Here is an 18,780-nt window from a genome sequence, read left to right as displayed (position 1 = left end):
AGTCACATCTGCTCATATCCCATTGGCTAAGGCCAGGTAATATGGATAAAATCAGAGTCAAAGGGCAGGGGAGCAAGCTCAGCCTCTGGAAGGAAGACGCTGGAAAGCCACAGGGCCAAAGGCGTGGATACCAGAAGGGCTGAAGAATAGGAAGACAGAGCTTTTCAAAGGACTGGCAATGCTACATTAACAGCTGGGAACCGGAGACAACAGAGGTTAACATGGTCCTGAAATGTTGAAAGTGATAAGTGCCTGTCACTTAGGAAGCCAAGGATTAAAGTGATGAAATCAGTGCTAGTCTGTGAAGTGCCTTAGGGTCCAAGGCTATGCCAAATATTCAGGATTCTCTGCTCTCTGACCAGTTTTATTTTATCTCAGTGAAGCAGAAATTGTGGGACAACACGAGATAGGCTGGTAAACAATTTCATTTTCCCTTTAGTTAAACTATAAGTCCTTCTCAGTTATTATTTAACTGGTGCCTTCCCTGAGTGCCTCCCTGATAGCTCAGTTGGTAAAGAATCCACCTGCAATGCAGAAGATCCCAGTATGATTCCTGGGTCAGGAAGATTCCATGGAGAAGGGATAGGCTACTGACTCCAGTATTCTGGCCTGGAGAATTCTGTGGACTGTATAGTCCATGGGATCCCAAAGAGTCAGTCACACCTGAGCGACTTTCACTTTTTCCCCCTGAGTGAGATTTGCCTGGGTCCCACACCCCCAGCCTCGCAAAGCCCATAGTAATTTCTCTAGAGGAAGCAGAATTTCTACTACTATCCTCAGGCAACCCATTCCAACAGTCAGGTGAGGGTGGTGGTGGTGGTGATGTATGGTCACTCTTTTTTTTTTCCACTTAGGACATAAATTATAGGTCCTTAACGGCATCAATTGTAATGTAACCTCATTGGGACAAGAAAGGATAAGCAAGCATCTCCCTAAAATTTCTAGAAACATAAATAGCAAAGAAATAGGACATTTAAACCAACAAGAGCTTTTAGCATTAGGTCTGCAGATGTTGCTTGCTTCTCTCCAGCACTGTAGATCTGTGGCCTGTCTCTGGGAAGGAGCGGGAAGCCTTTGGGCACCTTGCTCAAGAACAGGAGATAAAAGTCATGCTCTGGCTATCCCATCTGCTTCCTTGAAGAGGGAAATATTATAAAACAGTAATGCCAGGGCTCCAGGCAAAGCAGTTTCTCAAGGGATCTCTGAGTTAATTCAACCAACATGTCTTCTTCCATGTAAACTTAGAATCGTGATAAGGGTGGGGCAGACGGCTGCTGAATGCACTGGCTGTTGGCGGACAGTGCAAATGAAAAGGTACCATCTGTTCAGTTGTTGAAAAATGATGATGCATAAATGCGACTTTTTTTTAATGTTCCATCTGGGTATAACTGAATTGCCTCTTTAAAATAAAAAATATCCTTCTTTGATATAAATCCTTTCTTTTAATGTTCTCCGTCCATTCTTTGTTTTTTTCTGTAGGGTTTATTTCATGAGAAGTATGATGTGAAATATTAAAAGCTAAGAACGAAGGCCTCTAGGGGATGACTGTGGTGTTTTTGTTTCTTTGCCTGACTTGTTCTTTATTTTCTTGTCATTTCAAAAATACTTTCCATATGCAAAATTTCCTCTCACCCCCCACCCCCCAAAAAAATACCCTTACTGAATAACTGGAAAGACATGCGGAAGGAAATTATCAGTCTGTTTTCTACATAGAGGAAGAAAACAGCAGATGAATTTGCCAAAATACCCAGTCGCCCACATTTCTAAACCAAGAAAAGGTGTAATTAATCTCCTTTTAGAAAAATTGTGTTGGTTCTCAATAACATTCTGAGAATAATAGTAAGGGCAATTAGAAGCACAACTTGAGTTCAGAGTGACTACCTTTTGAAGCATTGAAAGCATAAGCAGGAACAAAAGTATATGGAGGAGTCTTTAACGTGCCTCTCTCCAGGTACAATTATAGATTTGAAATCTGCTGTTACTTTACCATGGCAACCTTCATACTTAATTTCCCAACCGTTGAACTCCTGTCATCCTATTCCTTTGAGAGAGCCCTTCAACTACTGCTTTCCCTGAACCCATGTCATGTCATTGCCTTAAAAACCTAATATTCCTCCAAGTACATGCTATGAGCACACTTGCCCAGACCAAGAACAACAGCAAAGACTAGGAAGAATTTAGCTATGTTCTCAGCAAAAGCACTTAGATGTGTTCTATCTGAATGATGGATACCAACAATTGAATGTAACTCTGAACAGTGCCGACTTTGAAAATAGAAACTTGGTTTCTTGTTCTATGCAATTCCCTTTAAATAAAGTTATTAACTATCTACAGTTGCTGGGAGCCTCAGGAAATACATGATTAGAATAAACCATATTGTCTGATCTCAAGAAGTTTACAAATATGGAGGGAGAACTAGAAAGCTGCATCACCTGGGACTTTGTTAGAAATGCAAATTATCAGACCCCACCCCGCCCCCACCCCCTGCCCCCGCCCAGACCTTCTGAGTCCAGATCTCGGGGAGACAGGCATAGAAATCGATTTTCACAATTCTTCCATGTGATTATGATGCTCTCTAAACTTTGAGAATCACGGCTATAAAGCAATAGAGCCATCGCACTGTAAGACAGATACAAAGTGCTTTGAGTAAAGGGAAAATCACATCTGCTTTGGAAGGAGGACTTCCAGGATTGACTGTTTCTATAAAGCTTTAAAAGCTTGCTAAGATATTGAAATGTCGGGAGTGCAGTGGAAGAGGACATTCTGGATGAGTGAAGTGAAGTGAAGAAACAGAATTAAGAAAGCAGAAGGCAAATCAGAGAGTCTAGATTGATGAGCATGGAGGGAGATGGAGAATGGGATCAGAAGACAGGTTGGGGTCTCAAGTGCCTGCTGAGGAATGAGCTGTCTAACTTGGTGGGCAATGACAAGCCACTCCGGTTTTTAATCAGAAGAGTAACAGGATTAGAGGGGTGTTTTTGGAAGATTCATCTAGGGTTTCCACAAGATAACGGTGTAGGAAGACATGCAAAAAGTGGGAAACAATTGAATCGACAATTGCAATGGTTTGGGTAGGTGATAATAAAAAGTTTCAACTAGGGAGTTTTCAGCAGAGATAGAAAAATGAGGAAATTAATTGGAGAAGATTTGAAGGACTAGACCAATAAGATTTAGCAATTAATTCTACATTAGGAGGGAAAGAATAAGGAGAATCAAAACCTTGGTTTACAGCAAGAGATTAGTAATGTCATAAACCAAAGAATAAAGTAATTAGGAAGAGGAGTTGGATTTGGTAGGGATTTGTTTTGAACGTGCTTAAGGCTCTGTGGTAGGGTCATTATGAAATTGGGAATGCAGGCACAGAGTTTATAATATTTACAATGTTTCAGCTGCGTAGGGCCCTGCCTGGCTAAGCACATGACCTATAATATAGGCACATGACCTATATTCTGCGAGTCAACCTCACACTGACTTTGTGAGAAGCATTATTATACCCATTTTTTTATTACCTAAATTAGATTCTGTGGCATATACAGAAAATCTGAGCTAACAATGGCTTAAACACATAGAGTTTATTTTAGCATGTAGAAGAGATCATAAAGTGCAAGGCTGAACAAATATGTCACAGCCAACAGAGTCATCAGGGAGTCAAGTTTCTTCTAAAGTGCTCTTCAGCATCCTACAGTGGGGGACTCCATCCTCAAGGGATCTCAACATTCAAGATTGCTACTGAAGCTCCAGCCATCAGGGAGGGGATGGCTAAAAAATATGAGAATGGATACTTACTGAATATAAAGAACAGGAGGCTGGAAGAAAGAGCCTTTGAAGAATGACCTGAAGGGAGACCTGCAAGGATGCCCAGAAGAAAGAAGCATCGTCCTCACCACAGGCAAGGAAACAGGCTTCAGTACGAAAGGTGGAGCAGGCAAGCGGTGTCCAGTGGTGCGGCCCTCAGGGCTGGAAAATGCTTACTGGATCGGAGAGGGTGAGGTCCTTGATGAATTCCAAAGAACAACATAATTCAAGTGTTCTGTGGCAGTAGATCTTAGAATCAAGGAAATATTAGGTGGTGAAGCAATAACATCTCTACCATAAAGTTTGGTGCTTTGGGGAAAGAGAAAATCATGATAGTGGCTGAGTTGAACAGTGTTGAGGTAATGTTTCCTTAGATTAGAAGACCTGAACATAATTTCCTTTTATGATGTCAGGTCTCTGGGAGACTAGATTTAAATTGCTTGAATGTGCATTGAGACAACAAAGTATGACTTCTTCCATGATCAGCAGCTCCAATCTGATTCCTCCCAGGGAAAGTGAAGCAAATATTCGCTGATATTATATCATAATAAACGGCTGATATTACATTTTGTAAAGGCTGTCTGATAATCTTAATTAATTCATTTTTGTTTTTCACTTCAAAAGCTGGCTGGAAAATCATCTAGCCCTGCCTTGTGTTCTTGAAGAAAAATTAAATTGCAAAAGCGAGGATGTTTCATTAGCCTCTGCCCTTTCTCAAGGTCAGCGAAGGCTCTCTGGATGCTTTTGCAAGGCTGCAGAATCTGAAATAGCAGGGCTATGGCTCCATTTCAGCAAAAATAAATATCATATTACAATACATTGTTTTTGCAGCTGACTGAGGCTTTGGTGTAGGGGAGATTTCATTCTACAATTGCAAATAAAGAGAGAAGTTGCTGGCAGGGCAATGTACAGTGTTTGCATCATTCTTTATGAAGCCATTTTCTCCCCTCAAGGAGTGCATTCCCAGAAGACTTTTTCCCCCAACAAGCATCTGGTGTTTCTGCAGTGCTCAGCATGCATGACTTGCTTTGAAGGCTGTTAAAAATCAAGACAGATAGTTGGACCAGCTTCCTTGGTACATTTCATTCCTCACTCCCTAACTTTATCCCTCCCCCTATATCCTGCCTCCCCCAAACCCTTATACTACAAAACTATAAAAGACGGGCAGAGACTAAAACTACAACATACTTTGAATGTCTAATTTTTTAACCTGAAGCTAGTGAGCCATAAAACCCTAGGAGCTAAAAGCTGCCTCAGACAAATCCAAATCTTCTAGCTTTAAAATAGCTACATATATTTTACCATTTTAGCTATTTTGAGGTAGATTTTCTCACACATGTGTGCTTATTGAAATTAAATGTGTTTCATCTTAATCCTCTTTTTTCTGCTGGAGAGAGAACAGAGGGCACTTGTTTTCTAACTCGTAAAGAATAAATTTGAGCACCTGGGGTAGGCATTAAGTCATCTGACTATGTGATTTCTATCTAAACTGATTATGTCTGATGCTGCTTTGGAAACTAGGTACATGTAGGCAAGGGAGTTGACTTACTTGAACCTGCCTTTTAGTGTACAGGTGTTACCACAGGGCTGTCATGGTTTGTATCCCTCAGAAACAAATCCTAAGAAGAGATTTTGAGGAAAAGTATCTTATTTTGGAGGTGATCACAGGAAACACTAGTAGGGGAGTGGGAGAGTGAGCAGGGAAGAAAAGATATTTAATAAGATCAGATCAGATCAGTCGCTCAGTCGTGTCCGACTCTTTGTAACCCCATGAATCGCAGCACGCCAGGCCTCCCTGTCCATCACCAACTCCCGGAGTTCACTCAGACTCACGTCCATCGAGTCAGTGATGCCATCAAGCCATCTCATCCTCTGTCGTCCCCTTCTCCTCTTGCCCCCAATCCCTCCCAGCATCAGAGTCTTTTCCAATGAGTCAACTCCTCGCATGAAGTGGCCAAAGTACTGGAGTTTCAGCTTTAGCATCATTCCTTCCAAAGAAATCCCAGGGCTGATCTCCTTCAGAATGGACTGGTTGGATCTTCTTGCAGTCCAAGGGACTCTCAAGAGTCTTCTCCAACACCACAGTTCGAAAGCATCAATTCTTCAGCACTCAGCCTTCTTCACAGTCCAACTCTCACATCCATACATGACCACAGGAAAAACCATAGCCTTGACTAGATGAACCTTTGTTGGCAAAGTAATGTCTGTGCTTTAGAATATGCTATCTAGGTTGGTCATTCCTTTCTTTCCAAGGAGTAAGCGTCTTTTAATTTCATGACTGCACTCACCATCTGTAGTGATTTTGGAGCCCAGAAAAATAAAGTCTGACACTGTTTCCACTGCTTCCCCATCTATTTCCCATGAAGTGGTGGGATCAGATGCCATGATCTTTGTTTTCTGAATGTTGAGCTTTAAGCCAACTTTTTCACTCTCCACTTTCACTTTCATCAAGAGGCTTTTCAGTTCCTCTTCACTTTCTGCCATGAGGGTGGTGTCATCTGCATATCTGAGGTTATTGATATTTCTCCTGGCAATCTTGATTTCAGTTTGTGTTTCTTCCAGTCCAGTGTTTCTCATGATGTACTCTCCATGTAAGTTAAATAAACAGGGTGACAATATACAGCCTTGACGAACTCCTTTTCCTATTTGGAACCAGTCTGTTGTTCCATGTCCAGTTCTAACTGTTGCTTCCTGACCTGCATACAGATTTCTCAAGAGGCAGATCAGGTCTGGTATTCCCATCTCTTTCAGAATTTTCCACAGTTTATTATGATCCACACAGTCAAAGGCTTTGGCATAGTCAATAAAGCAGAAACAGATGTTTTTCTGGAACTCTCTTGCTTTTTCTATGATCCAGCGGATGTTGGCAATTTGATCTCTGGCTCCTCTGCCTTTTCTAAAACCAGCTTGAACATCAGGAAGTTCACGGTTCACATATTGCTGAAGCCTGGCTTGGAGAATTTTGAGCATTACTTTACTAGCGTGTGAGATGAGTGCAATTGTGTGGTAGTTTGAGCATTCTTTGGCATTGCCTTTCTTTGGGATTGGAATGAAAACTGACCTCTTCCAGTCCTGTGGCCACTGCTGAGTTTTCCAAATTTGCTGGCATATTGAGTGCAGCACTTTCACAGCATTATCTTTCAGGATTTGGAATAGCTCAACTGGAATTCCATCACCTCCACTAGCTTTGTTCATAGTGATGCTTTCTAAGGCCCACTTGACTTCACATTCCAGGATGTCTAGCTCTAGGTCAGTGATCACACCATTGTGATTATCTGGGTCGTGAAGGTCTTTTTTGTACAGTTCTTCTATGTATTCTTGCCACCTCTTCTTAATATCTTCTGCTTCTGTTAGGTCCATACCATTTCTGCCCTTTATCGAGCTCATCTTTGCATGAAATGTTCCTTTGGTATCTCTGATTTTCTGGAAGAGATCCCTAGTCTTTCCCATTTTGTTGTTTTCCTCTATTTCTTTGCATTGATTGCTGAAGAAGGCTTTCTTATCTCTTCTTGCTATTCTTTGGAACTCTGCATTCAGATGTTTATATCTTTCCTTTTCTTCTTTGCTTTTCACTTCTCTTCTTTTCACAGCTATTTGTAAGGCCTCCCACAGCCATTTTGCTTTTTTGCATTTCTTTTCCATGGGGATGGTCTTGATCCCTGTCTCCTGCACAATGTCACGAACCTCATTCCATAGTTCATCAGGCACTCTATTTATCAGATCTAGGGCCTTAAATCTATTTCTCACTTCCACTGTATAATCATAAGGGATTTGATTTAGGTCATACCTGAATGGTCTAGTGGTTTTCCCTACTTTCTTCAATTTAAGTCTGAATTTGGCAATAAGGAGTTCATGGTCCTAGCCACAGAAAGCTCCTGGTCTTGTTTTTGCTGAAAGGATGTTTTAATGAGAAATTGGGAGCTTCCCTGGTGGTGCAGATGGTAAAGAATCTGCCTGCAATGCAGGACCTGCTGAGTCGCTTCAGTCGTGTCTGACTCTGTGCCACCCCATAGACGGCAGCCCACTAGGCTCCGCCATCCCTGGGATTCCCCAGGCAAGAACACTGGAGTGGGTTTCCATTTCCTTCTCCAATGCATGAAAGTGAAAAGTGAAAGTGAAGTCACTCAATCGTGTCCAACTCTTAGCAACCCCATGGACTGCAGCCTACCAGGCTCCTCCATCCATGGGATTTTCCAGGCAAAAGTACTGGAGTGGGGTGCCATTTGAGATCTGGGTTCAATGCCTGAGTCGGGAAGATCCCTGGAGAAGTGAATAGCTACTCACTTTGGTATTCACTGTGGGAAACCGGTGCTTGAACCTGTGGAGACCTCTAGGAAGCTCTGCGGAAAATGCACAGAGATGTCACACTTGAGTAGCGGGAAAACTTGGGCATTCATCAACCAACTCCCATGAGTCATTAGTGACAGTCCTGGCCAGAGATGTCGATTCTTCCCAAGTTTATCTGTAGATGTAATGTAAAACAAATCAAAATCCTAGCAACTGTTTTGTAAATATCAAAGGATTCTAACATGTATATCAAAAAGGAAAAGACCTGGAATAACCAACACCATATTGAAAAAGAACAGAGACTTAAACTGCCCAATTTCAAGACTTACTAGATAGCTACCATAATCAAGACAGCATGGTACTAGGGGAAAAAATAGATACATAGATCAAAGAAGCAAAATAAAGAGCCCAGAAATAGACCCACAGAGTATAGCCAAATGCCTATCACACAAAGTCTAACTGATCTGTGACAAGGGCTCAGAGGCCATTCAATGGAGAAAGAACAGTATTTTCAATAAGTGACACTAGACACTAGATACAGGCCTAACACTTTGACAAAATTTAACTCAAAGTGGATGCTGATAGACTTAAATGTAAAGTGAACAACTGTGAAACTTCTGAAGAAAATGGCGAAAATCTTTATGACCTTGCGTTGAGAGACAGTTTTTAGCTGCAAGACCAAAACTGATATGTTGGATTTTATTAAAATGTAAAACTCCTGTTCTAAAAAGACACTTAAGAAATAAAAGACAAAATAGAAGAAAACAATTGCAAAACACAAATCTGATAAAGGACTAGTATCCAACATATACAAGGAATTGTTAAAGCTCAATAATAAAAAAATCCAATTAAAAACTATAAAGATTGTCATACTGGATAAAAACAGCAGGTAGAATATGATCCTGATTTTGTAAATAATAATCATAACAAATAAATTTTTTTCAATAGCCAAATCCTTTATTCTCTCATTTTTCTAAAGGGAGTTGTAAATTGTAAATATTTCCTTTCTTAGATCCTGTTTTTTCTAAACTTGCATAAATGGGATTATACAATGGAAGAAGGAATTGCAGGACAAAGAGTGACAGGCAGATAAGGTAAAATCCTTAAAGGGGAGTAGGTACACAGAGAGCGTGGAGGCCTCGGGCCCCATGCTTCATAGACTGTGTGTTGTTACTGTTGTTTAGTCACCAAGTTGTGTTCGCCTCTGTGTGACCCCATGGACTGCCAGGCCTCTCTGACCATGGGATTTCCCAGGTAAGAATATTGGAATGGGTTGCCATTTTCTTCTCCAGGGGATTTTTCCAACAGAGGGACTGAACCCTTGTCTCATGCATTGGTAGACCGATTTTTTACCACTGAGCCACCTACCCTTTGGTGGTGACAAGACCTCAGAAGGAAGCTTCCATGGGTAATGAGCCTCCCATTGGAGCAGAGCTCTCTGTGCTCTTGCAGGCTCTGAAATAGTACAGCTCCTGTCCTCCTGAACTGCTGGACAACAGACAACGATGAAGGATACCATGGTGGGTAGAAGGGCAAAGGCCTTCCCCAACTCTGCAAGTAGTGATTAAGCCTCTCTGTTTTCTCTTTGACTTCAAGGAAAGTCAGGAGCCTCAATACTTACAAGGATCTTTGGACAACCTTGTAGGTTGAAAATCAGAGATACACTTAATTTTATTTGAAGAAAATAAAGACACAATGAGTTTGCTTATACGATGTCATATGTGCTGGAAACACGTGAATGGAAAAACAACTGTAAGAATGCATATAAAAATGATTATAGATGGGGAACACTGGGTAAAGATTACTGATGATTCTTTTTTATTTAGCTGTGCTCTTTGATTTCCATACAATGAAAAAATATTACCTATCGTAAAATGGGGAAGGGTAAGCTGAGTGGTATGGTATAGAGGGCCTAGGTTTTAGACCCACATAAACCTGGGTTTGAATGACTAATTCTTTTACTTATTAGCTGGGAGAATCTGAGAAAATTATTTCCATTTCTAAACTTCATGTCTTCATCTAAAAATGCCAGTGATGTCAATCTTGCAGAGATATCATAGAGATTATAATGAGCATAGAGTGCAGAATCCTTTTCTACATAATTGTACTCATGATAATTGTACACTTTAGACTGGTGAACTTTGTAGTATGTAAATTATATCTCAGTACAATTGTCAAAACACACACACAAAATACCTATAATACTGTTGTATGAATATTTAGACCAGCTATGGAAATAGCTAACTTAGATACCTTGAAGCATATTTATAAGTTTGGCATATATCCATCATTTATATCTTTAAATTAAAGACAAAGAAAAGAGCATTGCTTTCTTTTTCTCTAATGCCAACTCTGAAATTTTAAGGTCTCCTCCTAAGAATGACCTTAAAATGAGTCCTAAGAATTAGAGGTCTATCTGTGTTCCTTACATTGCTCAGAGGTCACTTAGTCCCTGAATACCTGGCATTTGTCTTCTACTGAAATAGAAAGAACAGTCCTTGTTAAGGGATGAATTATGGCCCTCCAAAATTCATATATTGAAATCTTAGCTTTCTTACCTCAAAATGTGACTGTGTTTGAAGATGGGGGTCTTTAAAGAAAGAGTTAAGTTAAAACAAGATCATTAGGGTAGGCCCTAATCCAATGTGACTTGTGTCCTTAAATGCAGAGGAGATTGGGACACAGAGGGAAGGCCGTGTGAAGACACTGGGAGATGTAGATAGACATCTACAACTCAAGGAGAGGGGCCTCAGAAGAAACCAACCTGGAAACACCTTGATCCTGGACTTCTAGCCTCCAGAATTAGGAGAGAATAAATTTTTGTTGTTTAAGCCATCCAATCTGGGGTACTCTGCAACAGTAGCCCTAGAAAACAAATACAGTCCATCTGCTTGCTGAATTTTGAGACTGTCGAGAGAAATCCAGTTAACATTTAGAAAAAGCTCAAGAATCCTTTCTCAGAAAAGTTACCATTTTTATAAAAATTGTTATCTAGTATGGTGCACATACTTAAAAGTATGATATGTGGCAGCTATTTATATTCCAAGACATATAGCAAAGAGACTTAATCTTTAGATGGAAATAAAGTGTGACAAGAAGGAACATATCAAATTACAAGTTTTTGTGGTATCCCTCTTCATTCACTTCCAAGGATATAGGATTTGCTTGGTTTTGTTTGGCAGGACATCGTGCTGAGAGACACAGTAGAAACAGAAAAATTGAAGATGAGAAGATGAAGTTATTATCTCTATTTAAAAAAAGAAATAATAAGGGGAAGAGTTTGCACAACTGAACACAAGTGAGAGAGAAGAGATTCAGGAACAGCCATTAGAGGTGGGATTTGGGGGTTAGAGAAAGAGGTGTAAGAAAGTAGTCAAGAAGGCTTGCTGGACAGAATGAAGTGTGGTGTCTTGGTGTCTTTTGATTTCTCATGAAAATTGTCATAAGACTTTCACATTATTCTCCAAAGCATTTGATTCAAGGTTCAAGGATTCACAGTGCTTTTCCTGACGTTCCAAAATGTTGAAACTCGTGAAATCAAAAGAGTGTAGCTTGAAGGACATCTCGTTCATGTAGTGTTTCTCTTAAAATTTTCCACACCGTGAAACACAAAGCAATATGCTCTAAAGACAATGATTAAGCAAAGGGTATTTTAAAGTTTACTCTCCTTCCCTTTGATTTCTCCAGCTCCCAAGTACCTGCTATTCAGTCCGTCTGTTGTCCTGTTTTGATTGTTTCTGGCAAACAGACGCAGGAGGAGAGCACGGTTGCCTTTTCTGTTTTATAGAACCTTAGAGAGACAGACATGATGTTAGTCAAGTTTTCTTTTGTAGGAAGAAGTTATGAAGGACTGAAATACAGCCAAAACATTCTCGGATGTTTTCAGTGGAAAACTAGCAATGTTTGTCTCCAAGTTATCTGATTCTGCAGGGCCTTTACATCTGTCATTGTATTAATGTTCTCCACAGATCTTTAAGTTATAGACAACTGAAAGAGATAAAAATGATTCTTGTCCACAGATATGCAAATGCATTTGGAGGAGGTTCTATTAATTTTCCTCCCTCTCTGTGGAAGAAGCGATTTTGGCACCAATGAAGCAAATCCAAATTCACTGCAACATTCCTGATAGCCTACATACGTGTATTTTTTGGGAGTCTCCTTTGAACTGGTGGTAACATCCTAGCAGTTCTCTCACTAATTAATGAATTAAATAAAATCTTTGACGTGTGCACATTTTTTATATTTATGAGGATTTTTTAAAAAATTATCTTTTAATACTTTCATAAATTGACTGTCTCTAAGCTTCTAGGAGCCCAGCTGAACCTTTTACCTGAGATTGAACTAGACATAATAAAGTGAACTACTCTTTTGGAGTGAGGAATAGCAGGGGATGGCTGGGGAACAGCATAGCTGAACTGACCTCTCTGTACCTTGTCAAGAGTCTCAGCTGTGTCCATCTCCAATGAACCCAGGATAACTGAGTTATGATCTGCATGACATTTTTATCTCTGACATTCAGTTTGACTTTCAAGTCAAATCAAAGAGTAGGAAAAAAGAAAAACATGATCCAAAATGAAACAGCATATTTTGCAGCTTGTCACTACACCATCTAGTCTAATGTGAAAGAAAATCCATTTCATTTTGCCACTGCCTGCTGATTGGCGTGAACTCGGCTCTCCTTCAAAGGTTCAGCCTCTCCTGAAAGTCGGTACAGTCGGTACAGTCGGTATAGTCATTGCTGTGAGCCGAACTGGAGTTGGAATTTTCAAATTCCCCTATGGCTTGCTTTTTGGGGAAAAAATACATTTAATGAATGGTTTTAGCATACACTATTACTTTGCCAACAAAGGTCCGTCTAGTCAAGGCTATGGTTTTTCCTGTGGTCATGTATGGATGTGAGAGTTGGACTGTGAAGAAGGCTGAGTGCCGAAGAATTGATGCTTTTGAACTGTGGTGTTGGAGAAGACTCTTGAGAGTCCCTTGGACTGCAAGGAGATCCAACCAGTCCATTCTAAAGGAGATCAACTCTGGGTGTTCTTTGGAAGGAATGATGCTAAAGCTGAAACTCCAGTACTTTCGCCACCTCATGCGAAGAGTTGACTCATTGGAAAAGACTCTGATGCTGGGAGGGATTGGGGGCAGGAGGAGAAGGGGACAACAGAGGATGAGATGGCTAGATGGCATCACTGACTCGATGGACATGAGTCTGAGTGAACTCCGGGAGTTGGTGATGGACAGGGAGGCCTGGCGTGCTGCGATTCATGGGGTCGCAAAGAGTTGGACACGACTGAGCTACTGAACTGAACTGAACTGAATAGCTACTTTAATTCTATCTCACTTTCATGTATGGAAATAAAGGTAACATCAGAGAAGCAGAGAAGCGGGGCAGGCCAGAGGCCGGTACACCGGCTGCAGGGACTTGGGAACCTGGCAGAGCAAGGCCACGCAGGCATGTGAACCAGAAAAGGCCGCCTCCGGGGTGCAACGCTGCGGGGTCTTTCGGCTCCGGGGTCTTTCGGCGGCGTGCCATGAAGCGCTATCTTCACGGATGCTCAAGTGTCGAGCGCAGTGTTCCAGCTGAAGCGCATCACCGAAGGCATCCTGGAGCGGCCGCCGGACCAGAGTGGCTGTGTACAAGGAGCCCTAGCTTCTGGACGAAGGCAGGGCATTGGGCGAGTGTGGCTTCACCAGCCAGACAGCGTAGCCCCGGGCCCTAGCCACAGTGGGGCTAGCCTTCTGGGCAGGTTTTTTGAGGCCCTGCGCACCCACCGAGGCCTTCTCCAGCCCACCTGAGCTACGAGGTGTGATGGAGCCACAGGACCCAGGAGGCAGTACCAATGAACAGGCTGTGCGATGAGAGCGACCCCTCTCCCCATCCACCCAATAAAAGAGATTTGAGTATTTAAAAAAAAAGAAAGAAAAGAAAAACCAGCCCAGATGTTGGTATTCCGCTCATCCATATTCTGGTATTTTCCTTCAGGCATCTGGAGATAGCACTTAAAAGGAAAAGTAGCAGGTAATCTTGCCTTGGTAACCATGTATACAAAAGGAGATAAATAAACATACAGAACCGGTTGTATTTTTGGAAATGGTGTTGGAGCAAAGGTTTTCAGACAGCCATCCAGATTAATCCAGTCCGTGTTGTTTCTTTAGAGGCCTACTGTCGCTAGACCACAACCAGTGTGAATTACAGACGCTGGTGAGATTCTGTAGACTCCCTGGTCCCATCTGCAAACAGGAGTAGGCAAAACGCCATCTTAACCTCAATTCTAAGAAATAAATATTGACAACATTTTCACCTAGGTTATCCGCAGGGCTGAGTTTCAGCCAGCACGAGCAGTTTGTGAACTGGTAGTGCTGACTGGTAGTTAACCATGACTGTGAGCCCCTTGGGTTATCCTCAAGTTATCTCAGTCATCCCATCCTCTCTCCCATAGATCCCCAGAATCAGCCAGCTCTGAGACTTAACTCGGGCTCAGAGTAGAGAAACAACCTTCATTGATGAGTCCATGGCAATTGCCAAGTGTCCTCAATATTTGTGTGCTAAATATTCTTCACTTTATACCCCATATTACATTCCTCACATTACCAAATTTTTCACAGTCTATTTTTAATTCAGTTCCTCTAGGCATCCACCAGCACAAATCAATGCAAATCTCTTTAAAAACAGCAAGTACAAGTAAATAAATAAATAATAGTGTTCTCAGGACCAAAAAAAAAAAAAACAGGGACAAATAACAAAGAAAAATTCAGGAGAACCAAACCAATCTTGACCCAACCTAGACAGCATACTAAAAAGCAGAGACATTACTTTGCCGAAAAAGGTACGTATAGTCAAAACTATGGTTTTTCCAGTAGTCATGTATGGATGTTAGATTTAGACTATAAAGAAAGCTGAGCACTGAAGAATTGATGCTTTTGAACTGTGGTGTTGGAAAAGACATTTAAGAGTCCCTTGGACTAAAAGGAGATCCAACCAGTCAATCCTGAAGGAAATCAGTCCTGAATATTCATTGGAAGGACTGATGCTGATGCTGAAACTCCAATACTTTGACCATCTGATGCGAAGAACTGACTCATTGGGAAAGACTCCCATGCTGGGAAAGATTGAAGGCAGGAGAAGATGGGGACGACAAGGGATTAGATAGTTGGATGGCATCACTGACTCAATGGACATGAGTTTGAGCAAGCTCTGGGAATTGGTGATGGACAGGGAAGCCTGGCATGCTGCAGTCCATGGGGTCGCAAAGAGTCGGACACGACTGAGTGACTGAACTGAACTGAAGCCAATCTTAATACTACATCCTGGGGTCTCAGATTCAAAAAGGATTGTGAAAACTATTCTAACAAAGGACTCTAGCACAGTCAAGTGAAGACTGAGTATTGAAGAACTACACAGCCTGGTCTAGTGGAAATGACTGGGATGTTTATCCACCCACTGGCAGAGGGGCCCCCAATTGGGAAAGTCTGTAGGGCAAGGACAAAAAAAATAGAAAAGAGAGGAAGCTTTGCAGATTACTACCTCATGTAATAAAATACACTGTTCTGTGGAGGTCTAAAAAAAAAAAGGAAAAAAATCTCTGATTTTATACATGTGCTCAATCCAACTTGTGTGCTCAGAAAAACTTATCCATTTTGATTTCGTTTTGTTGTTGTTTAGTCGCTAAGTCTTATCTGACTCTTGTGACCCCACGGACTATAGCCCACCAGACTTCTCTGTCTGTGGGATTTCCCAGACAAGAATACCGGAGTGGGTTGCCATTTCCTTCTCCATTTTGATTTCTAGTTTCCCTCAGTTACTGATACTGTGCTTCTACACACCAAAGATCGGATGCTGCTGCTGTCTCGCCCACATCCCCCTACTCCTCTGAGTGGCTTGGTGCACACTGGCCCAGCTTTCAACAGCCAGTCTCTGCATTTCTTTCCCCAGGGTTTTCACTGTCCTCTGGAGCCCCCTCTGCCAGTCAGTGTATAAATGTCCCAGTTCCTTTGACCCTAACCCTGACATATTCTTCACTAGCTTACAGAATTTCCCCAGCAAAATAAGCTCCAGTTCTCCATAATGGTAACTGACTCAGTGAGACACATCACTGACTCTTTCTTCCCCGTCTTAGAAGATTGCCAGTGTGTATTTCCTTCACCTCCTAAATAATCCTGAAACCTTGCCAATTTACACTCAAATTAACTCCCAAACTACTCTCAAATCCTTGTCTCAGGACCTGATTTTTAGGAGAACCCAAAATAAAACTCAAGAGACATTCATTCACTCACTAAACTCTTTTGAGTATTTCTTATTTAAAAATCAAATATTTTACAGTTTAATAATCATTTCAGGTACAGTAAACAGTATTAGGAAAGCATAGTTGATGATTATTTTCATATTATATGCTTTTATTATTAAATTCATTTCTGTTCAGTTAAGCCTTAAAACCACAGATATCCAGTATCATTCCTTATGATATGAATATAATATTAAACACTTCATTTCTTTGGTGTTGTAAAAATGTTTTGTTGAAAAGGAAGAAAGGAAAATAAAACTATTCTACATACACTACAATGGTGCCCAACTTTATAATCCAGTTCTTTTCTTGAAGTATATAGAAGCCACTTATATACAGGAATTACAGCTATATAAATGGCACTAGGTAATTTTGATTTTATACCTTTTAAAAATCTGTCTTCTCCAAGTTATCCCCAATAAGCATATGTAAATCATAATAGCAATCATTAGAAATGAAATTCTTAAGAATAGGCCCTCTTTTCTTCAGTTTCAGTGGTACAGGAGATTCTGAGGTTGTTTAAGCAAGACAACCACAAAGAAGAAAGCAAGCGTGGGAGCAAACTTTTCATGATTATCCACATAAATTAACTATGCCAGTAACTAATGACAATATGTGTTTTCTAGAACCCAAAACCTTCTCAAATTATGATACAATTATGTGTTTATTTTGTTTAGCTGTGTATCTGACTTTAATAGTAGATACTGTTTAAAAGAAAATACTTAGAGGGTCTTCCCTGGTGGTTAAGACTATACACTTGCACTGTGGTGGGCATGGGTTCAATCCCTGCTCAGGAACTAAGATCCTGCCAGCAGCGTGACATACCCACCCCCCACAAAAAAAATTGCATTTGGATGCAAGCTAACACTGTACTTATGATTTGGTCAGGTTGTATGTTCCTCTACCACTGTGTATTCTATATTTTACAGTTTAAATGAGAATGATTAATAATATAAAACTTTGGGATTTTGAAGAAACTGGTTATTAAAGTCTTTTCAAGTATTTCTACTTTTTGGAATTTATTGAGTTTTTTGTGTCCTGATTTTTTTTTTAATGTGGTCATTTTTATGAGTATTTCATGGGATGTTGAGGAAAAAATACATGTGCTCTATTTTCAGGGTATAACTTGATACATATCAATCAGTTCTACTTTAAAACTATGCTATTTAGACCTTCATTTATCCTTTCATATTTTTTATCCACTCAAGCTATTATAAACTCCAGAGTAATTTGAAGTCCTTTACTACAACATGCTTCTATTTCTCTTTTTATCATCTATATTTTTGCTCTATGATTGTAGTTGCTATGTTATTTGATACATAGATATTTATAACTGGTATGTTTTTTGGATTCTTCAAAACTACAAAGTGCTGAATTTGGAGCTGAGTCATACTTTTCTGATACCATTATCCTAATCCCTCCATTTTTTAAAATGTGTCCTTTTTTACTAGATTTTGCCCACTCTTCTATTCTAAGCATCCTGAATCACTTTGTTTGGCGTGTCTCTTATGTGACATAGAATTCACATATTTTTAATTCAATCTAATCTGAAATTCTTATTTTAATATGTCGGTTAAACCCGTTTATAAATACTGAGATGGCATATGTTTGTTCTTGGTTCTATCATTCTGTCTTCTTATTTTCTGCTTTTATATATTGTAAAGACTTTCTCTGTATAGTCTGTTGGTTTGTTTTCTGTCTGTAGCTCTGAGTTTTAGGAAGATCTGTAGTTCTGTTCTGGTGATTACTCTTACTAATGCATTTAGCTAGTACCTAATAGTCCTCTGCTAAGTGACTTAGCAGCAGCAGCAGCAGCAGCAGCATGAGAAATAATAAAAATAGCATTTTCTCTTTCTTCCACAACCCTTTCTCTCCTCTACCACTCATATCAATAATATTACCTTTCTTACTGTTATCTTTGCATTGTTAAAAACGTGTGCATCTATTCTTTGATTGAAAGTGAAGGTGAAGTTGCTCATTCATGTCCGAATCTTTGCAACCCCATGGCCTGTAGCCTACCAGGCTTCTCAGTCCATGGGATTTTCCAGGCAAGAATACTAGAGTGGGTTGCCATTTCCTTCTCCAGGAGATCTTCCTGACCCAGGGATTGAACCCGGGTCTCCTGCATTGTAGGCAGACGCTTTACCATCTGAGCCACCAGGGAAGCTAAACACCATAGTGGCAGTCGTCCAGCTTTTAATGATGTTATTTAAGTCAGAGTCACTATGGATGAGAAAATCATCACATTTAACTACCATCTGAGCTTCAACTTCTGTAGGTTGTAAAATTTCTGTATTGTCCATAGTCCTTTCACATGAGTGCATCACCTTCTAAAAGTGTATTCTTACAGTGCTTTCTGAGATCTGTTTTTTCCGGGTCCTTTTACTAATTTCTTGCTTTCTTCCTTCTCTTCCTTCTT

This window comes from Bos indicus x Bos taurus, chromosome 13 (genome assembly GCF_003369695.1).
Source record: "Bos indicus x Bos taurus breed Angus x Brahman F1 hybrid chromosome 13, Bos_hybrid_MaternalHap_v2.0, whole genome shotgun sequence".
NCBI lineage: Eukaryota > Metazoa > Chordata > Mammalia > Artiodactyla > Bovidae > Bos > Bos indicus x Bos taurus.
This window is presented reverse-complemented; position numbering follows the sequence as displayed.